Here is a 17,422-nt window from a genome sequence, read left to right as displayed (position 1 = left end):
ATTGGACAAGAGTCTAGGAAAGTTTCCAAGAGTATGCAACCAAAAGCCAAACTGGATGTCTTTAATACACTATTCATCTCCCTCTCCAGTCATGTTTGTTTATAACCCAGCAATATCAGCTGTCTCTATATGATAATCAAATTACAGAAATATAAGCAGCATGCTGGGAATTCATTGTTCAAATCTTCTAAGAGACATGGCTGTGAGTTCTACAGATGTCGGTGCTCACGATCCATTTGCCTCAGTACCATTTTTCAGAAACTGAGAAACACTAACCTTTGCACGTTATTTTCCCTTGCACACAAACAAGTTTTCTTTGTTGAGGGCCATTGGTTTGCTCCCGCAAAAATCAAGTTTGTATAGTTTTCAGACATCTGGGAAAAAAGATGCTCAGAAACCAGAAATTCTATTACTGAAGAACTTCTCATTTCATGTCTCTCTTTCCTCTTATTTCTCAGAATTCATTATGAAAGTTAAGCCATAAACTCCTCTGATTCAGGAAAACCAAACTCTGCTTCTTTTGTTATTGAAATCAGAAAAGGGAAACATGCTCTAAAATTACTCATGGACTTATGTTCCACCGAGATTAACATTTAAGTACCTTCTGAATCAAGGCTTTTTGGTTTTCCTGTTAATTTCAAAGCATGCCAGGGAAAAACTCTCCTTGTTCTGAGAAAGCTGAGAAACTTGGCAGTACTTGATCTCAAATCTTGAAAACACACTTCTGGCTGCAGCTGTAATGATTAAACAGATTCCTCCTTCAAGCCCTGAAAGGGTTTGAGAGTGATCACCATGTGTTAGGTGTGCAGCAGCAGAGCAGTGATGGATGTCTGGGAGGGGGCAAACCTACATCTTGAAGAGGACCTGTTCCAGCAGTCCAATGCTACTCTGGCACTGTTTTCCTCAGCCACCCTAACTTTCAGTTTCCCTCTGCAAAGGATCTCTCTGTGTGGGCTGCAAGCATGAACAAAGGACTGGTTCACTGGAACAGGACAGTCACAGGACATGCATCATTTCTCATATCACTGAAATAAAAAAAAAAAAAAGGGGACCCAGTAGAATCTCAGGGACTCCTTTATCTTTGTTGAATTTTCCTAGGTTAAAGGCAGAGCTGCTGCCTCCTTCTTCCTTCCCTGCTGGTTACAAAGCAATTTCTCAAAGAAATGCTCTGTCAAACCCAAACCTAACCATCCTCTGTTCTACACTTCAATCAACATATTGAAAGTAAGTTATTTTTGTAGCTCTACTTAGTGAGACACATGGCACAGACCACTGCCCAAGGGAAAATTTTCTCCATTAACTTTATGTGATGAGTGTATCCAGGCACAGTTCACTGCACGGCATCAGCATTTTATTCTTTCTATAACAGCACAACTACGCTCAAGATTAAATTAACAGTGAAACCTTCTGATTCAGTCTTTAACTCGAGTGCTCTTCTGCAGCAAATACAGCAGTTTTCTTAAAGATGAAACCTCATTAGTACAATTACCATAGCAGCTGAAAGTATTGACACTAGAAAACAAAAGGGAGCCTTGTGTGCATCCAAAGATACCAAGAGTAAACTCTGTCTGAACTCTGTATTGACTAAATTAGGCCAAAGTATTACAGTAGTTACCCCAAATGATATCTGCGGAGGGTTTTAACTCACATGAAAGTACTAAACTCACTGAAAGTACTGAATATAACATATTTATAGCAGAATGCACATGTACCTATATATAACAACCTATACAGCTGCTATCACGTGCTTTATAAGATCTCAGTGAGCCGCCGTCAGTGGAATTACGGGTCACTGCCATGCTCAGTTCAAGAGCTGCCCTGAGTGGGGTTTGCTCACCAGGTCCTGTGCAGCCTGAGGGTCCCTTGGTCTGCCCAGAGCACAGTGCAAGGCAGCACAACCTACTCAATGTACAAGGGAAGCAGATCAGCTGAGGAAGCCGATCTGTGACTTTGCCAGAGATCTTTACAGAGTGAGGAAAGAAACATACATAAATCCTGAACTCTTCAATGCCAAAAGCCCCAGAAGGATGTTCAGAAAAAGGCATGCTGGTTGAAATACAGTTGGCAAGTCAAAAAGGAAAACAACGAGGACAAAAATGCACCCTCAGCAAATCTCTGGCTAAAACTAAATTAAGGAGATGGGCTGACAGGACAAGCAGCAGAGCATCATCCACAGGAACCTTGCTGAACTTCAACAGAAACCTCACAAAGTTTGGTAAAGAGCAGGGCAACAGTCTGCCCCTGGGCAGAATGGCACGATACTTTGCACAGGCTCTCTTGTGAAGGGCCTGAGCTTGCAGCAGGAGCCAAGCTAACCATGCACCACAACGTGCTCGCACTGCAAACCTGGCTGGCAGATACTGGACTCTTTCAGGAGTGTGGTCAGCAGATCAAGGGAAGTTTTTCTGCTCTTTTTCAGGCACCACCTGAAAGACTGCAATCTGCCATGAGAGCTGAGCCCTGGGAGCTCAGGAGGTGTTGAACAAAAGGAGCCTGTTAAAAGTCAAATTCCTGATGAGAGGAGGTGCAACAAGCACAGAGGGGAAATACAGAGGGACCTCCCTGCCTGGGCAATGGTGAATCCTTAGGTCAGCTTGAGCTGTCCTCTTTAACCTCGTTTAGAGGCTTTGGAAACTCCTCTGGTTTCCGTACAGCCATGCCAGGGGAGGTTCAAAGTCCTGGGCTTGGAGCTGGGCTGTTCTTCACAGCAGAGGGTGATACACGTAAATAACTACTTAAATGCTGACAAAACCCACAACTTTGTCTGTGTGTCCTCTCCCAAGCCCTCTACCTGCTTTTCCAGCCCCTATCACCCTGGTTCCTAACTCCACCTCCACAAAGCAGGGACTCTCCCCCACCAAACATCCCCCAGCCTCCCACCCCTTGCCATCCCACACACTCCGGATCCCTGATCCATGCTCCTGCCTCACACAGTCAGCCAATACACGCTACCACCACGCAGGAGATAGAGCATAAACACTCCATCAGCTGCACATCCTGAGCCCCAAGCAACTGTGATGCTATGTCTGCGTTAGGCTGTTTGTGCAGCTGGTACAACTTTCTTCTTCTTCTTTTTTTTTTTAGTTATTTATGTTAGTTAAGGGTATATAAAAACAAGAGGGACTTTTGTCTTAAGAGACCATCTGAAAACAAATTTATCCTCTCAGGAGCAAGGAGGGGAAATATTTTTTAAAATCCCCTAACTAAGTACTGAAAAGAAAATGAGACTAGGCTTTTCTGGAATTCCCAGGTAAATGACAGAGCTGTACTGCTGCACACAGTGAGCCTTTCCAAAGTGCTTAGTCACATTTAAAACTTTGAGTCAGGAATCAAGACCAGGACTAGCATCTGGATTTCATCTCCTCTCCAAAATGACCAGGAATGCTCAATCAGATAACAAAAGAAGCCAAACAGATGCCACTTTCCTCTAGAGACAGCAGGCCCCTTCTCTGCCTATACCTGCAGTTTTCAGAGAAACAAGAACATACAGCAACTCCACTGGAGTTTTGCAGTTTCCTACCTTCTCATCAGAATCCAGTGACATCCACCAGAATTACAGACGGTGCTGAAAGGAGGATTGGAGGGACCAGGATATGCCTCTGGGAAGCCACAAACTGCTGGAGAGACACTCACACTTGCCTTGGAGTCCCCTCTCATGAGTCTTAGCTTAAACACAGCCTAAGCTGCCCCTTCTCCCTGCTTCACATCCAGCTTTTTGGGAAGAATAAGTCCTGGAAATACAACCCAGACATGTGAATGCTGGAAGTCAATAAGGATCTCACAAGAACCAGCACATAGGCAAACTCCGTGAAATCTGAGTTTCTCTGCAAGGGAAGATGGGAAGAGCAAGTTCTTAACTGTGTTTGTGATCCTCCTGTACTTCACCAGAAAAGCAATGGAGAGGCTGACGGAGAAAAAGCAGCTCCACAAACACCCCTTGCCATGTCCTGGTGAAAAAAAAAAAAAAAAAAAAAGGGGGGGGGGGCGTTATTGTTGCTGATTGTGCAACTACAGACACAGCCTCCAAGCTCTCTCTTGGTCCCAGGGATAACAGGATTGCTTCATAATGATTCCCCTTCCTTCTGAATGGCCCTGGGAGCTCCTGTGAAACAATCAATTTCTTGTGCAAGGACACAAGAAAGTGTTTGCTTTCTTCACCAGGAAGCAGAGAAGCAGCATATAGTAGGGGAGAAATTCAGTCTTCTGGAGTTTTTCTGTCCTTTTTCTCTGCTCATCTTTCACTGCTGATTTACTTTGGAAATTCCCCAGTGTTCAAATCCTTTCAAGAAATGCTGTTTCCAAGCTCTTGCACAATTCCCTTTGGAGCTATTGTATTATTTATCCTTAACCACTTTCCCACACACTGATCACTGTAAATGGCTCTTTTCTTCCTTCAAAATTTTACACTCTTTCCTCTAGGGACACACTGATATTACAGTCCCAAAATTTACTCAGCTGGAACTTGGGTTAGAAATTGCAAAAATTCAACTGTTGCTCATTCATGAGAATGAACAATGAGAATGGAAAAAACCCTGCTTCCCCACATTCAAATTGAAATATTAATCTTTTGTGATATTAAATATGTAGTGTAAGAAAATCTGAGTTGAGCTGGATGAGTGCCATGTACTTCTATTTAAACAGATAATAAGCTGTTTTCAGAATTTCATGCATATCCTTCCCTTCTTTTCTATATTGTATGCTTAATTTTAAGAACATTCTTTGCACAACAGCTGGTTAGGTGTCTTGCCATACTGGAGTAAGACATTTTCAGTGTATCAAATTGGAAAATGCAAGTAAGTTATTGTCAGCAATAAATTCTAGACAGTTACAACTTTCATAAGCAAGTTTCTCTTTCCCTCCTCTTTTTATATCCAAAATCTAGATTGGCTACTCAGACCAGCACTTAGACTGGCAAATGCTGTACGGAATGCCATGCATTGTACTACAGGATTGCCAAGACAGTGTTGGAACATGCCCAGAAATATCTGAGCTGACAAATATGTATTGAGTATTCTTTCAGAGACAGCAAAAATCTATACACCTGTTAACTACAGGTACTACAAATGTAAAAAAAGCAGAGATATAGGAAACAGAAATATATACAGCAGTAAAATAATACAGCTCAGTGCCTGCCTCCTCCTGCAAATCCTAGGGACAGTGTAACGGCAAACATTAAAAACCACAATCCTGAGCAAGGTTCCTGCTGGGTAAAGAAATTAAAGTTCCCAACAATGGCTTAGTCCCTTTTTATTCACATGGCCGTAGCTGTACCAGCACAGTACATTTAATCTCTTTGCTTTGATTTACTTCCACTTTATTCACCACAACCCTTCTCTGGATTCAAATCCCAAGTAGTAATGCATAGAGTTCCACAGAAGTCATCAAGAGAAAGGTAGTGGCACGAGGAAAAAAGTTGCCTCAATAAAACCTCGAGATGATCTTCTTTTTGCATAAAAACTAGAGCTACTGGCCTCCATACCAAAGGGCAGATGGAAGCAGCAGCAGCATTTAACAAACAGACAAGTTTCTACATGGTGCACCAGGGTCAGTGTAGAAAGAACATAAAATAATGCACACAGAAACATCTGGGTTTTGTCTGCTATGGCTTAAATGACTTCCAGCGGTGACTTGTCAGAGTGTCCTATTTTAATGACAATTAAATTAATTTGAAAGCTTTTGGAGCATAGAAAGAGGATCTCAGTGTGCATCTCTGCTTCATGCTAGCAGCCAGAATAGTGCTGAAACAGAAAGGAAATGGACTTGGTCCTTCAGCTTCACACATCATCCTCTCTGGAAACCAAGAAACCAAAACCCATCTCCCAGTGCCACAGCTATGGGGCTAATTGCATCTTGGCTTCCTTTCTGGCCCTCTTCTCTTTCCCTGTCTGCACCAGCAGCTATCACAAGTACCTTTGGTACTTAGTTCAGGCAGAGTGTTTGGGTTGAGATCCACAGGTGTCCCATCAGATGACTGCAGGTGTTCCCACCACATAGACAGCATCTGTTCTCCTTCATGTGTCTTTCTTTTCTGAGATCCACATCATGTACACACATCCTTCCCAGCAGGCAATTCCTGGTGCAGCCTCTTGAGTGCTGCATAGCCATTAAAGCATTCAGTTCCCAAACCACGTGGGATCCATAATTGGTTACAGAGATCCTCTGGGTTGCTGAAAAACATGGGCAGTGCCTTGTTATTAAAATTTGATCTCTCTTCTTTCTTGGCCAGTTGGTGCCTGGGTCCACTCTCTTCCTGGTAACTCACTCCTGACATGGCAGAGTCTGGCCACGCCTCTGCCACAGAGGCATTTTTTTTCTTTCAGCAGCTATGCCCAACATCTCTCACTTCCTGGAGCGAGGAAACTTAGTCCTTCAAAGCCAAGTAGCCATCACCAAGAGGTACTCTGAGTCCAAAAGAAACACTTCTCGACTCAACCCTCAGCAGGTTCTTTGGTCCTGCCAATCTTTGCCTGTTCCCAACTCCCCACAACCTGGAGTGACTAAGAAGATACAAGTGTATCCAGTGTCTGGATATCAGTCTCTGTTTCATGTCAGGTGCTAAAAAGGTGCCACTTTCCAGTTTGGAGCCAAGTCTGACTTCCCCTCTTCTGCTTCCTCCTCAAGGTCTGACACTCGCTGCAGAGTCAAAGGCAGATCTGTGCTGGACTCCAGAAGCCCGCCAAGCCCAGACTCTCTCCAGACATTTTCTATTTCCTTGCCTGACATTGGAATTCAGTCAGACTGAACAGGGCTGGGCACATGCAAACACATGCATCACACATACAGTAGTGGCCAAGATTCCCAAACACAATGTTTTGGAGGCTTGTTTATTCAAGGCCAAACAAACAGCCATTTTGAAAATAAACTCATGAAAAGTGAACGTGCTTATAGTTGGAAAACTTCTCTGTTCTCCAGACATTGCTTAGAAAGAGAAAAAAAAACCCTGAAATAGTTCAACATTCAAATGTGAAGACATTCAGTGCAGCCCTGTCCTGGTTTCACGGTCATATATACTGTTTCATCTGAAGAATTTGTCTCATTTGCTCCCATTCAGTTTCCACACTTTCTGTAAAACAGCCTTAGAAGTTGACTAGATTTACATAAGAACACAAAAACAGACAGGTGGGTCAAACCAAGAGCCCCACAGCTCAGTATCCTGCCTCTGACAGCAGCCAGTAGTGGATGCCCAGGGAAGACCATAGCAGGAAGAGTTTGGCAATAAATGTGCAGTGGTTTTTCCCCTAAATACTCTCACAGCCTCTAAGTACTTGCAACTCAGAAACTTCTGGAGCCACAAGTCCGGTCTTTGTATCCAGTAGTCCTTGACAATTTAGTTTCATTAATTTCTCTGATTACAACCAGCTTCTGATTTACTGAATGCTAAATGTTTTCAGAGCAAAACACAGAATACATACAAACTTACTGTTTATTGGAAAAGTAAGAAAAACACCTGTTTTTATGTGCTTTTTAATGCTGTTAAGATTCCAAAAGCCATAGCATCACAATAAAGGAGGTTAATATTACACAACAATGAACTATCTCTAACAATTAACTATTTTTTTAGTGTCTGCAAAACTGTACTTCAAATGTCTCCTTTTGCAAGCTTCAAAAGCAATCTCGTAATTCCTCTAGGGCCTATAAGAAGATCAGCTTCTGGATCTGGAATGAGGAAAGAGCAGGAGTGACCCACTTAAAAGACCCAATTATTATCACTCCATCAGCATCAAGCTCTGCTTGAATGCAAGCTGAGACTCTGTTCATTCTGGGCTCTACGATAACATCTATCCTAGAACATTAACTAGGCACAGGGAGGTCAGCTGGTACAGAGCCACCATGTCCAGGCTAGTAAATCAGTCCTAAAACTGGATGGCTTTTCAGAATAGCTCCTTGACTTCCCTTACTGCCACACCACACCCAGGAGCTGTTGGAGGAAATTGCTGGTTGAAACAGGCCACAGTCACTATTAGGAATGCGCTGTGAGTTTGCCAGCACCAACAGTCATGTTCCAGTGCCCGTGAACACTCTTGAGGATGCTTAAATTTACAGTGCAGCATCTTCACTGTGCTGCACTCCTTCAGACTTTTCACCCTAGGGCCCCTAGACTGCTGTTCTTCCAGCACTGGAATAACAGTGGTGAGTCTCCACTTCAGAAAAATGGGACTTGTCAAAGTAGCTGTATTTGACCTGAAAGAAACACTGCCTCTTCACCATCTGAGAGGACTCTGTGCTGTCAGGCCTGTCACCTACTGCTGCGTGCCAAATCCAAATACTCTGAGAACAGCAGAGAACAATATGAAGTGGCTAGCAGTAGGCAAAGAATCTCAAAACTACAGTTCGACTAGGATGGTGAAGAAATGTGAATGCCTAGGGGTTAAACTATCAAGAACAGGAAGGGACGCAGCACGAGCTGGAATCTCTCAGCATGCTAGATATGCAAGACGTGAATACTAAAGGCTGAAAAGCAGAACACATTTCTGGGAAATAGAGTTTAAAAAAAAAAAAGATACAGGCTTGAAAACAAAGTTCATTAGTGAAACTGGGAACCCTGCCCTCTCCCTGGACCTCTGTGCAATTCTAAATGCAATGTGATAGCAGGGTCCTCTATAAGGATGCAAGGAACTTAATCTCTGTTTACACAGGAGAGTAGCTCTGTTCAAAAAACAAAACAAAACAAAACAAAACAAAAAACCAAAACAAAACAAAAAAAAACCCAGAGAGTGGGTGTTGAGGTTGTATTGTGTTAAGCCTAGTTGTGCTAGAGGAACACAGAAATGGCATGTTATTTTCCTCTCTAGCAGTGACAGCCCTAACCATTTTGGCCTGGGTGGATTCCTCCCCAGGGCACTGAGGGCTGCTGTGCAGGCACAGTATACCTCTGATGCTGGTTACACTTCCAGCGCAGTGCCCGGCTTGCTGCTGGCACATGCACCATCCACACTTAGCACAGGAAATAACTCAGAAGGAGCCAGAGACATATAAAGCTCCAGTTGAGAAGGACCCCAAGAGCCACTCAGGCCTATCCCTCAGCTATCCCTAGGCTGGCATTTCTCCATGGGGCACTCCAGTCCCCCATGCAAAGGATCACTCAGGGGAGAGCCCCAGTAGAAGCTCTCACTTTACCTTGGCATCCCCTTCGAACTCCACTCGTACTACATGGCTTGAGTTTCTCAGAGCCCTAGTCTGGACTGTAAACCTAGACTGGGCTCTAAGTCAGGATCTCAGTCACATCCCCTGGTCATATAGTGTTGAGGGAACCCTACCAACAGCCGTCCAACTATTTTGGCAGGCCATTTTAAGCACCACTCCCTCACTGTACATCTAGGATTTTTCTTAGATGTGCAATTTCTATCTTAGAGGTGTGACCAGCAGGTTGGGGAAGGTGATTCTCTCCTTCTACTCTGCTCTTGGAAGACCTCACCTGGAGTACTGTGTCCAGCTCTGGAGCTCCCAACATAAAGAGGACATGGATCTGTTGGAGTGAGTTCAGAGGAGAACCATGAAGATTATCAGAGGGCTGAAGCACCTCTCCTATGAGGACAGACTGAGAGAGCTGGGGTTGTTCAGCCTGGAGAAGAGGAGGCTCCGGGGAGACCTTATAGCGGCCTTCCAGTACTCAAAGGGGGCTTATAAGAAAGCTGGAGATGGACTTTTGACAAAGGCATATAGCTACAAGATGAGAGGTAACGGCTTTAAACTGAGAAAGGGTAGATTCGGATTTGATATAAGGAAGATTTTTTTTTTTTTCCTGTGAGGGTTATGAGGCACAGGAACAGGTTGCTCAGAGAAGCTGTTGATGCACCATCCCTGGAAGTGTCCAAAGCCAGGCTGAATGGGGCTTTGAGCGACCTGGTCTAGTGGAAGGTGTCCCTTCTCCTTGCAGGGGGGTTGGAACTAGATGATTTTCAAGGTCCCTTCTAACCCAAACCATTCTATAATTCTATGATTCAATAACTGAGAGATGAGGACACCTACAGGAAGAGGGCTAAGGGATCTTCCCCAATCTGTTACTGAAGCATTGCTTCAGTAACACTGTTGACATTACCTCATCCTGTCCCTGTGCTGCACAGAAGAGCTGGTAGGTGTGGAGAAGACAACTGATACCAGCCATAGCTCTTCTGGCATTCATGGTGTTGATTTTTTTCGACTCCTGCAGCTGAACAACAATAAAAAAACCCCCTGTGGTTTCTGGTTATGCTTTTTTTGTGTACAAATAATTGCACAAAGCAAGTTATCCTGGACACTGCATCCATCAAACAGGAGCTAACAATTTCCTTTATCTCAGTCCTTGTTCTTCTAGACAATTCTAGCCCCAAAACCTATTTAAGTACCTGGACTGAATCAGGCCATCAGACTTCCTCATCTGTGTGTCTCTACTTGCCTTTTAAATAATCATATTTCTCTTACCCTCTATCTCTTATGCACAACAGAACTAAGTAAAGTCTGTCCTACCCAAGCACAATAAATGCCATCCTCTGTTCTTCAGATATATTCAAAGCTAGAGCAGTGTCTGGTGCTCAGGTTTCTATCTCAGGTGAAGGTAGCAGAATGCAGGAGCCCAGTAGCAGAATCCCAGTTTGCTTCAATATATGCAGGGTAATCATATAAACCTTGCTATCCTTAGCAAAGCAGAGGAAAGATCATATCCACAGAAAGATATGAGTGAGTCACTTATGACTATAGAGCAAGTCAGTCACACAATTAAGAATAAAATCAAGAAGGAAATCTTCCTCACTCCACCTGTAAGATAACAGTTACACAGCTCTCTTGCCACAGTCAAAAAGCTATCACAACTAAAAGTCTGAAGATTAAAATGCAGTGTGCATATCAAAAAGGCACAGTATTCCTCCCTGTAGGGGTCATAGAAAGACACACCACAGTTTCACAGGCAGATAGGGAACAAAATTCAAATACACTTCTAAAATCAGACAATTAAAAAAAATATTTTTACCTACATAGAAGTCTTGTTTTTCTATACCTTCTTTTTATGATTATGTCCAACACTACGAGTAAAACAAATCAAAGGTATCATGCATCAAGCATGTCTTTTTATCTAAGGAAAGGAGCAAGTTCATAAATAGCATGGATTTCAGGATCATTTATGGACTAATTTAACTTTTGATTCCTCAAAGCATTTTGTGTGGCTTGCTGTTTTATCAGCTGCAGAAGAATTCATGTACATAAGATTTAGAGGTTGATGGAAATTGTCTATTCAGAAAAACAGAAGTCTAGAAGAGCTCTTTTGAAGGTGTTTATGATATAGTCACTTGAGTGCCAGAGCAGTCTTCCCACATTTAATATTTCTCCTCACTACGCTCCTGTGAAGTAGGAAAGCCTTGATTACAAAAAGGGGAAATTGAGGCTCCAAAAAGCTATTGACTAGTGACAATCCTGAAAAGCATTTAAACACACACTTACCGCCTTCTGTGAGATTCCTTACATACTTAATTTAGGCACATGCTTAAACACTCTGTGAATCCCTTGGTCCCAGAAAGCTCATCTGCCCTTGGAGATGTTCAGATGAGGTGCAAAGTGTAAGGCAGTGAGAGGAAGTAGATTTGGTTCAGCTCTTTCCCATGCAAACTAGGGAGTATAAATATTGGCAGGATGAAACTGAGCCAACCACTTTGTCTACAAGTCCTCTCATAGCTTTGGAGAACAGCATTTCAATAACTTTAAGCTAACATCACCTTAGATACCCAAGGTTGCCAACCTATTTTTCTTCTCTATTAAGGCTTGTTTAGTAATTCCTAAACTTCTGAATATGAAGGATACGAGAACAGAATATGAAGACACAAGGTACCTGCCCACACAATCTGAACTCTATCCTCCTGGAATGATAGCCCAGTCCAGACAATTCCTACTCTCTCTCTCTGTCTCTGAGCTTCCAAAAACAGGAGTTGTTGATTGCTAACAGCCATGTATTGATACTGCACAACAGAAATAACACTGTGCACTGCACTCATCTGAATCCCTTCATCTTTATGCAATAAATGAGATTTTATTTTAACCAACAGCAATCCTACAAATCACATACATTTCCCACCAAAGTGGGAATAAAAAAAAATTATGTTTCCCCTCAGGCAAACATTTTATTTATTCTCCAAACTTGAATCATTCTAAAGGCACCTTTTGTGACATTCACTATTCAATATTTCATATGTAGATGCAACATTATAAAGTTTCAGGATTTTGGAGAACAGAACAATGATTCTAATGTGATGTTCCATTTTTATAATATTCCTGTAAGCCCTTAGATACCATCCTGCACCTGGTATGATCCCACTGACCTCGCTACATTTAGTATAGGTTGACACTCACTGAAGAACCGCAGGGTTTATTTTAAATCCTGTCTCATGGTACAAAATAAACTTCAGCCTGAGAAATCTAGCAATTGAGAACCTCACGTGCATAAAATGAATTGTTGCTTGGTAATTTATCTGCTCCATCTAGCTCTGCGTCTTTGCATTTACATGTGCCAGGCATGAGCCTGGTGCGCCAGGCAAACAGTTTGCTTTAGGTTGGCCCTAACAGCACAGGGAGCAAAGCAACAGAACAACAGGTCATGTGCTACTGGGTCCCAAAGTTTTCTTCTCAGTCTCACTTCTGTTATGTTCAGTACTTCTGGAAATGCGCCAAGAAATCTGGTTCAGGATAAGAACAGCCTGTTCCAAGACAGTTTCCCTCATATCGACATTTCAAATCCTCTTGAATGCTTGGCTCTGCACCCAAAGCAGAAACTCTTAATTCCATTCTAATATTATGCAAGTACCAAGTACTCCTATGACTGTGAATTTTTTATTATGGCAATTTTGCTTACAGACTCAGGCACTTTAAATAAGGAAAAAAATTAATGCAGCAAATAATGGATAATGGGAAATCCGATACATTCAAAATGGTGTTACACCATTAGAAAAGCAGCTTCAAAATGTAATTTCTCTTGTACTGCAAGGAAGCACATCCATTTTCAGGGAACAAGAAAATGTCAGCTTCTGAAAAGAAATTAAAGACCACATCTTTGAAAGTGTATTTGACTGAATACAAATGTCCAGGCTATTTCTGTAAACATCTTCATGCAAATCTGTGGTCTCCCACACAGATAGCTAGGTCAAAGAAAAAAAGAGTGCAGAATAAACCTGCCTAAAGCTTTGAAAGGTGAATCAGCACCAGAAGTTCTGAAATGTGGTGCTGAATTTTCTAGAGAAGCAGCTGAGGTGAGATAAGAGTCAAATCAACAGCATCCATCTCACAAACTCAAAGGGATTCAGAGTCCAAGTTGAAAGACAATATTCAAACTTACACGAAGTTTGAACATCTATGACAGATGTTCATTTCTAGGTCAAATACATGTATACTCCCAATGTTTCACTGGAAGTGTTGTAGTAATTGAATCTATATCCTTCTAGCTTAAAGGTGTCTTGGGATGCAGAGAATCTGCTCATAGTCCTTTCCATGCATCCTTTCAACTTACTAGCAGTAATGCCAACTTCCATGATTTTATTCCAAGATGTGTGAAATATAACTTTTCTCTCAGGGATGCTGCACATAATTTTAAAAAAAGTCTAGAATCAACACCTTCTTTAAAAGGCCTCATAAACGCTCACCTGACTTGGAGCACTCAGAGCTGGTAGTACCAAATCAGAGTCAAAATAAAGCCTCTCTCCTTCACACATCAGGGAGCCTTGTCCCAAATCAGTGGTGTAGATCAGCGTAAGCAAACAAATTCCAGGAGACATTTCAAGGCTCCCCCTTCCTAAAGCTGCTCAATAGCAGATGCTTTTACTTAAGAAAACTTCTGTCAGACAATACTTAGCTTCCTTAGTTCTTATCTTAAAAGGTCCACAGGCAAATAGTTTTGAAGACAATGATCTCCCAGTGTTGAGGCCAACTAAGGTTCTTCCACTGGTTTCTGCAGACCCAGAGCCCCGTCAAGTATTCACAGAAGTTTACATGACTCAATAAATAATTCCCTGAGATGGAAAGGGATCTTTATTTTATTTATTTTTTCTTATATTCTCTTTTGAGGTCCTGTAACTGATCCTCCCTCATGAGCTCTACGCAGTTTCTCATTCATGCACACTTTATCTTGCTTGTCAGGCTGAAGCACCCAATATCTAAGGCTTTCAACTGTCACCTCCTGGTCACTCACCCCAGCAATCTACATTGATTTCTCTCATTTTGACTGCCAGGAGCTAAAAACTGCATGTTCTAAGAGAAAATGCTTCACATGGGTTACTGACTACAGAATCAGAAACTATAAAGATGAAAGTCAGTTGGCAGACAGCCATTAGTAGGAGAGAGACATTCTGCTTCCAAAATACTGCTTTCAAAAGGAAAAAGGATATTATTAAAGGTATCGTTAAATAGATTCACTGCTCTTTAAGAACAGCAGTATCTGGTTTTAACTGGAAGGATAAAAATAACATGAAATACTTTATCAGTCACAAAACCAACCAGCTACAGCTTATTCCATTCTTATGATGGCTCTGAACTGCCCTCCTTCTCAAAGCTATTATTCTTTATTATATTTAACTTCCTTTCATTAAGCAGCTTAGAGCTCATTTATTTGTTTAGGGTTTGTTGGAGGCCTGGGGTTATAAAACGACCTATATGCTAAACTAATCCAAGGACATCTTGCCATGGTGATGGCTACATAAATTCCATGGGAAAACTCACCTACAATAAATCCTGCAGATGGAGAAGCTGCCTTTCAGGCACACAGAAATAGCAATTACATTTGTAGGTACCCAGCATAGCCTAGCAAGGAATGTCATTGTCTCTGCTATTGAGGGACTGATGATTCTCCACTACACTGTTGAATATTAAGTAGTTATGGAAGACACTAGGGTATTTGTGGGAACACAAAGAGACATTTGTTTTAAGTGAGAGCAATGATTACCTGACATATGTCAGATTCTCTCTGGAAGGCCCAGACTCTACAGTTGGAAATATACAGAATTCAGAGGCCTTCTGGGGCTCTGTAACAAAGTCCTCAGTCAGAGGAGCATGACACAGGGAGCCCACTCCTCCCCTTAGTGCTGTATGGTGCAGTATGCACATCTAGTTGTATGATGGAGGTACAACCAGCAATCCCCCTTCTCCACAGTGCCCACATCTGGCCTTGAGTATGGAACTGCAACTCAAATAAGAAAAGATGACATTGTGGTCAATGGCATTTTGCACAAACCTGGTGAACTGAGAAATAGTAATGTCAATTTGGCAAAGTATAAATAGCAAGCAGAGCTCTAACTGTGCACCTCAAGTATTAGTCAGTGTTGAGCTATTCATGCTTATCTCACTGCATCAATATCTTGCTTTAGAAATATGAGGAAATATCTAGAACCAAAATGAAACCATACTTACCAGCTTGAAGTGCCATTTCCTTCCAAATCAACAGGAAAAGCTTCTCGCAAATAGAACAAAGCGTTTTTCCCCCGAGGCTGGCCTTGCCAAATTAAAGATCAGGATACGGATCACCAGCTACTAGAAAGGAAAATGGTGCATTAGTTGTTGCTTTACTTCTCAAAGCCCAAACCCCAGACTTCAACCTCTATATTAATAAAGCAAAACTCAGAAAGTACTTTCACTAGTAATGCTCACCATATTCAAACCTCCTTAGACTCTGGATCCAAGAGTTGCTTTAGCTCCCTGTATAATGCATCACATTTATACACTCTGCCCCCGTACTCATATTTTACTCCAAGTGTTGAAATGCTGAGATTACTTATGTCTCAAGCTCCTGGATTTGTGTGATTATTCAATAAATCCAGTTTTAATTAAAAACAAATTTCTAGCATTTCATATTGAGAATAAAATCTTCAAATTAGGACTGCTAAAGTTGCAAAACTCAAAGTACACAAAAAGGAATAAAATACACTGTTAATTAAATCAGACTATTCTCAAGGTACTCTCAAGACTGGGAAGCAAGCTGAAGTTGGGACTACTGACATGATGCTGTCATCCAACATCTTAAGTCATCTGTTTGCAGAAGCTAAGCAAAAATGAACCAAATTTGCAGAAATCATTAGAATAAATTAATGCGTATGTCCCATTGAAATTAACTGATACGTAAAAAAAAAAATCTGTGTCTTTTTCTGTCTCTCATATATGATGCAAGACTTCAAAGAACACTTCCCCACAGAGCTGTCCTGTTGCTTTCCATCAGCCCCTGGAGATTACACATTTCAATAGGTACCCATTCCGATGCACCATTGTCTCCTGCTTCTCTGTCTTTTCAAAGAGCTACTGAAATTTTTACTTTATATTAAAAGACAAAGAAAATGCCCTTTGATCTAATAAAAGAGCTGCAACATAAAAGAAGCTAGAGCAAGATTTCTATGAAGCCTTCCATTTCTGCCTGAGAGTGTCCTGGCATCAGTAGTGCACAAGGGCAAAAGTCTCATATTTCTTAAGGATTAACTTTTATAATCCAAAGAGGAATCCATAAAAAGTCCTGTCCATTGAGAATCTGTAGTTTTCCGTAAGATCCTGCTACTAGATATGTATTTATTTACTCTGAGAAGTTTAATATTTAAAATTTTTGTCCTGGGTAAATAATTAAGCGTACAATAGACTGCTCAAAGAGCTATATACTAAAAGTAGGCAGACATGAGGATACATTGCCCTGTAATGGTTAAACATATCCTGAGAGTCTTCAGGAGAGAAGCTGTTACATACAATGAGTGGGTTAATGTTTTCTCAGGCTACAAAGGAAATCTCATCTTCATCCATGTGCAACTTTGACTTACAGCCTTAGCAGGTCTGTGCATGTTGATGTCTGCATGAGCTGGGCAGCTTTGGAAAGAGAAGTTGCTTCAGCTGGACAAGAAACATTATCACAGCTCTGAAAATTCCCCTTTTCCGCTCACCTGTGAGACTCCAGGCTCTGTTCCAGCTGAATTCTGATTAACTGGTTGTCTGGTTTTGCTCTCATCACAGCTGAACAGACTGTAGGTTTTCTAATAATTTCATCCATCCCTGACATATCAACACCCAAACAATTCTCCAGCCAAAAGAACACATTTGCCAGTTCTTTGCTGTTATGACACACTAACCTGTCCTTACAGGAGGAGATTAAATTAACCCTGCAAAAGCAACAAAGTTCATCTAATTTCTCAGAAACCTGTGCTATTTCTTTAAATGAGATTATTTCTAATTTATCTTTTTTTCTTTCAGATTCATTGATTAACATAATCAGGTTAAAGTTATAGTAACTTGTTCCGAGCTTAGAGTTGTCTGCTGCATCTGAGTCAGGCTTCAAGAGAAGCTAGAGTGCCCAAAAGCTTGTCTGTTTCTCCCTCTGATAGCTATTTGCTTTACAAAAGACAAAATCTTTCACTACAAACCCTGCTCCATTTTAAAGCAGGTAAGCCACTTACCAAAGTATTGATGTAACACACCTTCTGTACACAAACTTCCCACTGGAGTC

This window comes from Chlamydotis macqueenii, chromosome 17 (assembly GCF_036417535.1).
Source record: "Chlamydotis macqueenii isolate bChlMac1 chromosome 17, bChlMac1.mat, whole genome shotgun sequence".
Lineage (NCBI taxonomy): Eukaryota > Metazoa > Chordata > Aves > Otidiformes > Otididae > Chlamydotis > Chlamydotis macqueenii.
This window is presented reverse-complemented; position numbering follows the sequence as displayed.